Genomic DNA, 7,579 nt, shown 5'->3' on the forward strand with positions numbered 1-7,579 from the left:
AAGGGGCAGACAGAACGTAATCCAAAATGCAGGCTGGGTACAAAAACCGGGTAGTCAAGTCCCATCAGGCAAAAGTACAAAGAAAGCATGATCCAAAGAGAGTCCAAAGAGCCAGGCCGGGGTCAAAATAGAAATCCAGAAGTCATAATATAATATAATATAATATAATATAATATAACATGATATAATATAATATAATATAATATAAATGCAACAGAGGCTAGAGCAGAACAGAACTTAACGCAGGAGAAACAAAACCGACAAACAAGCTATACTGAACTGAAAAAGACAGGCTTAAATGTACTAACAAATGAACTAAACAATACAGGTGTGGGAGCTGGGGAACAGAAAATGAGGACCAGGTGAGAGCAATTGATAAATGACAGGAAGGGAGTGAAGGGCGGAGACATGTAACAGAGAAAAGAAGGAGTGAGGAGTGAGGAGAGAGTAATGGAGTGAGGAGAGAGCATAGAAAATGGAAAAATAAATAGAAGGACACGGACATGACAAAACGTGCGTGTCAAAAAAGGTTTAAATCCCCTGTGACAAAGGATGGTGATGCAATATTACATTCAGTGATAATGTGGTAAAATTGATCCTATTCCAAGGTAATTGGTGTCAATAAACATCTATCTCCTAAAACATTCATGATCTAAACATGGAATGCTTTAGGAGTAATGTTACAGTTACTTATCATTTTAAATAGTTGGATACATTGGTAGTTATGCATTGTAATGAATGAAAAGACAGTATTTTCAAAGGTAATGTGTGCATTTCATTTTGAAATGCTAATACTTTGAAAGTAAAGTTGAATCATTGTGAACAAGTGATTTGGTTCAGTGATCATATGATTTTTGGTTAATGTATTTTGTATCCAAGCAATTGAAAAAAGTGTTTAGAGTTTTGAAAAATGTACTCTGTAACTGAAATGGTGCTTCCATTCTCAATTTTTAATTTATTTTTTTGTCTTTGAAAATGTCATGGTCCTTAATTCAAATGGCATTCACTGTGAAGACTGAAAGGTCCACTTGACGTTAAAGCTGTGCAGACCGTATTTTCTGCAGCTTTCACTTAATGTCACTTACAAGAGAAACATGAAATGTGAAAGCCCCTACTCCCCATTTAGTTACATTGGTGATGTTGAAGTGACAGCATTGGAAAGTTGTAATGGCTAAAGCTAAATGGCACTTGTATTTAAAATCTCAAAATGACATGGAGCAGCTATAATGCAGCAAAGCAAACTGTCAAATTTATATTAAAGTCTGGCTATAATCCATTCACCTTGCAGTTTGTTTTCACATCAAGTGAAACCACTACAAGGAAGAGAAGGACTTTCACTAGATTAGTTTTAATGCTGTCAGGAGCCTGTGAGGATATTTTTTAACTGCAAGGATCCATGATTCTGGTAGTTTAAAACTGTTTCTCGGACCAACGATACAGTGACAGGAGACACAAATTTGGTTGGAAATTTTAATTGTGTTTGTTATAGGATTCCCCCTCAGGTGTTTGACTGAAGTGATCTTTCATTGGTTCACTGAAACATAACGAATAAGGACCTGTGTGACAGTATTAGAACAAGTTTCCATACACAGTGTAAAAAACAAGTGGCGGAGTTGAATATCTGTAAAAAACACGTAGGCCTTTTTGTAATTAGTAGCCTCTAATGACCATCTCGGCAATCCATTTCCTGCTGGCACCCCTCATTAAAAAGTGCCCAGGCCAGAGAAAAACGGAGATAATTGTATATCTGGGGAATAACTTCTTGGCAAGTGACATAACAAGAGCATATGATTGTGTCTGCGTTCTGCATTCTGCATTCTTCATTTACTTGGCTGACATGAACTGTTTGATTCATTGTTTCGACAAGACAAACGTGTGCAGGGGGGTCTTATTGGGCGTATGTTGGGCATTGCAGGGGAGGCAGGTACACACGAGTCATGTTGAATCAGCCATCAACAACACAGTGTGTCATCCTCCATCTTAGGTTACGCAGAATCGAACGGTATTAAACAGCCAATTAGAGCAATGCAGCAGCCTGTGGGAACCCCACAGTGCCTCTGTTCTGTGCAGCTGATCGAGCCTCTGATTGTATCTCCCGTAGAGCTAGGTCAAGATGTCCTGTATTAGCGGAAGTGTCGCCAAAATCTCCTGGGAGCATCGGCACTGACTGACCGGCTTTGATGCCTTCTAGTGCTCTGGAGCCAGAATGGCCGCTCAGTTTCCCGCCCTAGAAAGGAAGCTGACAAAGATGTTTATATACCTTTTGCTTTGTGCTTCAGTGCATCAAAAAAGGTCAAGGGGTATGAGCTGCCAGACGGATAGGTGGTTCAAGTTCCCAGTCAGGGTCTACATGCCTACAATTAGAGTATAAATGTTTACTTTCCACTGGTGGACTGCAAAAATGTGTGATATCTGGGTTAGCAGAAAATGACTATAAAGTCCTGCTAAATGGTTCTCGCCTGCCTCTGCCTCCTGAGAATTACAATGACGCCAGGCAGGAAGCCAAAATGCGTGGGTGACCTCCAACTTTGACAGTCACCCAAAACTGTCTATCCTCCTGCACGGTGCAGGGACGAAAATAATGGGGATGGTACATGTTTAGCCTCTTCCCATCAAACGCCCACTAGTGGTAACTTCTGTTACAGAAATTATTCAATGATATATAGTATTTATGGACAATCCATCAAATAAATATATTTACATAAATACACTTACATTTATATCAAGAAAATAGTTAATTTGGTAACTACTGGTAACTAAGTTTTTTGACTTTATAGTCTCTCATACAAAATCTGGATATTTTTGTTTCATTATGCCAAGGCTTTTGAGGAATTTCACTAACCAGTCCTGGGCCAGGGTGGCACGGATGGTGCAGTGGGTAGCACTGCCGCCTCACAGCAAGGAGGTCCTGGGTTCAAATCCAAATCTGCTGGGGCCTCTCTGTGCGGAGTTTGCATGTTCTCCCCGTGTCTGCGTGGGTTTCCTCCGGGTACTCCGGTTTCCTCCCACAGTCCAAAGACATGCAGGTTAGGCTGATTGGAGAGTCTAAATTGCCTGTGGGTATGTGGGCATGAGTGCATGAGTGCATGAGTGCATGAGTGCATGAGTGCATGAGTGCATGAGTGCATGAGTGCATGAGTGTATGAGTGTGTGAGTGAATGGTGTGTGTGCCCTGCAATGGACTGGCGACCTGTCCAGGGTGTATTCCTGCCTTTCGCCCAATGTATGCTGGGACCCTGCGACCCTGCTCAGGATAAGCAGGCTAGGATAATGATTGAATGAATGAATGAATGAATGAGTCCTGGGCCAGCTTGAGAAACCTGTTGAGAGAGGACATGGAAGACGACAGTCTTCATGTTCAAAGGTATGTGATTGTTTCTATAATATTCAAATTTGTGTATTGGCACAGTATGATTAATAACATAATCCTAAAGTGATTTGTATGTTTTGAATGGATCTTGCACCATTTAATTAAATAAAAAACAGTCGGCTCATGGCAAGCTAGCAAGCAAAATTAGGTACCTTCACAAGTACCTTTAAAAATTAAATGTCAGTCTCTGGTAACAACTGAAATTACTGTTAAAAACTCTAAAAATGGGTTTATTTCAGTTTCAACTCAATTTGTATACCTACTGTGTTTTACCAATGCATGAATTGTGTGGAAGTGTTCAGCAGTCATTGTTCCACATGAGTAAATGTATGCAGACATTGCAGAAGGCTGTGCAGGTAAGCCAATAAGAAATTGATGTATAACATGGGGGAGACTGTTGTTGATTATTGTTGTTGGGTAACAGGGTTACATTTTATTATTGGCATTTGACAGACACTCTTATCCAGAGCAATGTACAGTTGATTACACTAAGCTGGAGACAATCCCTCCTGGAGCAATACAGGGTTAAGGGCCTTGCTCAAGGGCCCAACAGCTGTGCAGATCTTATTGCGGCTACACCGGGATCCAAACCACCAACCTTGGGGGTCCCGGTCATCTGCCTTAACCTCAACGCTACAGGCCGCCCTGTAGTGCCCCTGTAGTGCCCCATGCGCAGGGTGAAATGGAAAGCTCAGTAGCATGTTAGCTTCTATGGCCAGGGTTGGTAGGGTCTGTAAATGGCTTCTGTATAAACAGTGAAATAATATCTTTCTCTGTCCTTTTTTCTCTGTTGCACCCTATACTCTGCCATCAGCAGGGGTGGTTTTAGTGATTTGGAGGCCCCAGGCAAAAACCAAAGCGTGGCCCTCTCCGTTTTGCTTAACGTAATCATAGCTAGTGAACAAAAACTATTTGGAGGCAGCTCTTTCCAGTTAGTAAAGCCGCAAAACTAAAGGACAGACCAAATGAGAATTCAAACTGTTCTAACTGAAGAACTTCAAATGACTTTCAGTCAGTTAAAAGAAGACAATATGGCAGTGAGCCAGGGCCTCTCCTGCTGGTCTGCCGCAGAAGAGGCCACACAGGCAGGGTGCTAGCCAGAGGGCTGTCCCACAGTGCCCTGGTGCTGGGGGGTGGCAGCTCTGCTGTCTGTCCCCAGCTCGCTCTGTGTCTGCTGGACCAGTGTGATAGAAAATGCTTTTCAGTTGAGTTTATTTGGATTAAATGCTTAAATTATGTGTGTAGGCATTTTTTAAATCACTGTCAGTGTAGCCGTTTCCTAAATATGGGGCAAAACTTCTAAGGGCAAACATGTTCAGCTACCTTCTGGGAAACACAGGCTGGAGATTCAAGCCGTCACTGGACATGTTTGCCCTTATAAGTTTTGCCCCATATCTAGGAAACGGCTACACTGACTGCGATTTTAAAATGGGCTACACACATAATTCAAGCATTTCATTAAAATAATCTCAACTGAAAAAAGCGTGACAGTGCTCCTTTAAGCATAAGAGACATAACCATTAAGATCCACCAAGCTGCTTAAGAAACCCCTGTGTCTGCAAGGCTGTTCACGTCTAGAGTGCGTTCAGAAAACGGAACGCCCAACGTGGGGCTCGAACCCACGACCCTGAGATTAAGAGTCTCATGCTCTACCGACTGAGCTAGCCAGGCCGCTGAAAGTGTTCAAGGAAGCCGTCTTCCCGGCAGAGTTACAACACCTTGTCACCTGATTTTCTTACGTAGAATGGTCTGATGACCAGCACAAGTACCAGAAGCCCGCAACCATCTGTCTCTGTGGCGCAATCGGCCAGCGCGTTCGGCTGTTAACCGAAAGGTTGGTGGTTCGAGCCCACCCAGGGACGTGTGCTTTTCTCCAGTTTCTTGCCATCATGACTTTCACAACCGTCTCCTAACGTTGGCGACAGAGCCATGTCTCGCAAACCTACAGCTGTTTCAGGAGCGCCGAGAGACATTTTAAACAGGTGTAGTACCGGATATATTTCCCCAACCTTGTGAAATGACTCCTACATTCATAACCCTGTTTCTCTAATTTTACATTACATTAAAACAAGGAGAAATCGTATAGAAAACTAAAATCCGAAGTATTATTTTGTAACAAATATTGCGAATTATATTTTCCGACAACAACTATCTATATGGAAAAGTATTAAAATCATAATCATGTGTCATAATGATGTTTACGGAATTGCTTAGAGCAGTGCTTCCAAAGCTCGTTCCTGGAGTACTCCTGTGTATGCTGGTTTTCGTTCCAGCCACAATTACAATCCGAATTTGAACCAGCTATTAATTTTTATGAAGAGGTGTTTTCATGTTTAGAGGGACTACTTACCCTCTTAAACCTTAAAAACATTTTGTCAGATATACCATAAAGAATAAAACGATCATGTCCAGATGGTGCTTATGGTGGTATATTACAAACAATGCATACAAAATAATCACATAAAAAGTGGTAAATCATTTCTAACTGATTAAATTAAAGACTGAAGTCAATCAGTGGGCTCCTAACTGGTGAATATGTTAATAAAGAATTCAAACGCAAAACAAGTGATAACAAGGCAAACCTGCATTGTGTTAATACACAATGCACAAAATACAAATGAAACTAAACACCTGTTTAACTACCTAGTTATGACCCTATTAATTAATTTAATTAATTTAATAATTTTTTGGTTATCTTTGTTATGCAGTTGTTTACAAGATGGAGCAATAAGCACAATATGAACGTGGTCATTTTATTCTTCATGCCATTGGACAGCTATTTCTGGCATAATGTGGTTTTAGGTAAATAATACATTTTAAGATTACAAACACCTAATTAAGAAGTATTAACAGGTTGTTAAAATTATTCAATGGCAATTAGGGTAGGAGAAAAAACCAGCATACACAGGGGTACTTCCAGACCAAGTTTGGCAGCCACTGGCAGAGCACAGAGTGCAATGGCATTTTTGCATTTTTCTGCCTCTGCTTATTGGTAGGAGAGACACTCCGCATTTGTCTCTCCTATTTGATCAAATAAAAAACTTGAGTTGACCTGATGAACAGTGAGTGGTCCAAATTAATTGATATTTTTTAACAACATAAAAAGAAATAGTGCCATGCTTGGTGCTACTCCCTGTGCATATCTCTGTGCCTTTTGCTTATCAGCCTCTATCTGTGACCTGGGCCCAGTAGCTTTCTCCCAGAATGCTACAGCAAACGGTTAATGATGTGTTCATTGCACCTCTCATGGTGAGCGTAATCTAACACCCGGCAAGTGCTTCCAGTGCGATTGACCTCTGACTGATCTTGACAGGACAGGAACTGATGTAGGTTTATCATGTATACCAATTATCATGTAGGCTAATCGGAATATGTGAAAGTTCAACTCAACTGCAGTAATGACTTGGTGTCTTTAATTACAAGAGAAGGGATGTTAATGAACAGTATATTGTGGTGGATTTGCTTGTAGTAAATTCAAATAAATTCAAATAAATGAACAGAGGCCTCGTTGTTTCGCCGTTCTGGGACCAATATACAGTACATGAATAATCTTTTGGTAAGGCAAACGGGCTATTCCAATGAATCCCGAAAATCTCATGGAAATCAGTTTGGTAGTTTTTATTTAAAAAATGAGTGAAAACAATATTATTAATGTTATAATTCATATTGTAAGAGGTTTTTTTGTGCTCTTCTACAAACTTTTGGAAGCGTTGTACGGTTTCTCACACGATTAGAACACATCCTACAGTGTTTTTCGTGTCATTTAATTTGTGTGTAGTTCAAAGCCATACTTTGTATCTCGATAGGCTACAACTAAATGAGACCTGGCCCGTATCACTGTTTTCTCATCGGTTGTAACATTAGGTCCCCGTCCAGCTTTGCAAGCCAATATCAACCTCTGCTGAAAAAGATACCTTGAGCTTGGTTTTGTAACAGCTGGTTGACCAGTTAGACCAGCTCCATAGGCTAATCCCAGAATCCCAATGTTCCCAAGCTTTATGTTCCTGGCTATCGTCGGCTGCATATTACATATGCTAATTCAGAAACATTTCTGTAGATTAGTGAAACATAGCCCATGCTATATGGCACTTCATATGTCATTCATCACGAGTGTTCGCAGTGAAAAACAACTATTTCCCTCTGTAACATCTGGAACAAATGTATTGATAATAAATATGCCATTTGGAAACGGTTGGTTGAATAAATGCA

At 40.8% G+C, this 7,579-nt stretch overlaps 2 non-coding genes across 2 annotated transcripts; one reads left to right on the forward strand and one right to left on the reverse strand.

The window, feature by feature from the left end:
• Window positions 1–4,968: 4,968 nt before the first annotated feature.
• Window positions 4,969–5,041, reverse strand: trnak-cuu (transfer RNA lysine (anticodon CUU)). The gene has a single exon. It is a non-coding gene; the product is annotated as a tRNA-Lys (tRNA).
• A 117-nt stretch (window positions 5,042–5,158) lies between these two features.
• trnan-guu (transfer RNA asparagine (anticodon GUU)) lies at window positions 5,159–5,232 on the forward strand. The gene has a single exon. It is a non-coding gene; the product is annotated as a tRNA-Asn (tRNA).
• The last annotated feature ends 2,347 nt before the right edge of the window (window positions 5,233–7,579 follow it).

The sequence above is a fragment of the Conger conger genome, chromosome 13, assembly GCF_963514075.1.
Source record: "Conger conger chromosome 13, fConCon1.1, whole genome shotgun sequence".
In the NCBI taxonomy this organism is placed as follows: domain Eukaryota; kingdom Metazoa; phylum Chordata; class Actinopteri; order Anguilliformes; family Congridae; genus Conger; species Conger conger.